Source organism: Nelumbo lutea, chromosome 1 (genome assembly GCF_056320005.1).
Source record: "Nelumbo lutea isolate HS-2025 chromosome 1, American lotus-T2T, whole genome shotgun sequence".
NCBI classification, from domain to species: domain Eukaryota; kingdom Viridiplantae; phylum Streptophyta; class Magnoliopsida; order Proteales; family Nelumbonaceae; genus Nelumbo; species Nelumbo lutea.
In genome coordinates this window covers 33814236-33814993 of record NC_142684.1, presented here as the reverse complement: position 1 = coordinate 33814993, position 758 = coordinate 33814236, and the positions used below count along the sequence as shown (strand labels likewise).

The 758-nt window shown below is 43.7% G+C and overlaps 1 non-coding gene across 1 annotated transcript; it reads left to right on the top strand.

The window, feature by feature from the left end:
• Window positions 1–218: 218 nt before the first annotated feature.
• LOC148874224 (small nucleolar RNA R71) lies at window positions 219–325 on the top strand. Its single transcript, XR_016106120.1, has one exon. It is a non-coding gene; the product is annotated as a small nucleolar RNA R71 (small nucleolar RNA).
• Window positions 326–758: the final 433 nt, after the last annotated feature.

Sequence of the window (758 nt, the reverse complement as noted above, 5' to 3'; positions counted from 1 at the left end):
GTGCTGTATAAGTGTCAACATTATGCAAGCCTTGCTGCTTCCTAGTTTGAGTCCTTTCCGAATGCCATTGATAATTGTTGGCTGCCATTTCCTCAATAAGTGCATGGGCAACCTCAGGAGTTTTATTATTTATGGATCCTCCGGCTGCAGCATCTAATATGGTCTTATTTGAGTCAGTAAGACCATTATAGAAAGTCTGCACTTGCAGCCAAATGGGGAGGCCATGGTGAGGAACTCTCCTTAACAGCTCCTTGTATCGTTCCCATGACTCATATAAAGATTCCCCCTCTTGCTGGAAAAAAGTAGTGATGTCATTCCTCATTTTAGCAGTTTTAGAAGGGGGAAAATATTTAGAGAGAAAACGGCTGGCCATTTCGTCCCATGTGGCTATAGATCCTGCCGGTAATGAGTTCAACCAAGCTTTGGCTTTATCCTTCAAAGAAAATGGGAATAACCTCAGCCGGATGGCATCATCACTTACCCCATTGTGTTTGAAGGTGTCACAGATTTCCAAGAAGTTAGCAATATGGGCATTCGGATCCTCATGGGCCATACCACAAAACTGAACCGTATTTTGTATCATTTGGATTATGGCCGGTTTAATTTCGAAGTTATTGGCAGCAATAGTTGGCCTGATAATGCTGGAGACAGTCCCGGTGAGGGTAGGCTTGGCATAATCCATCATAGTTCTTTGTTCAGCCATTTCTTGTGCTTCTTGTCTGACTTGCTTAGCAACTCTCAAACGGACACGGAGAGTC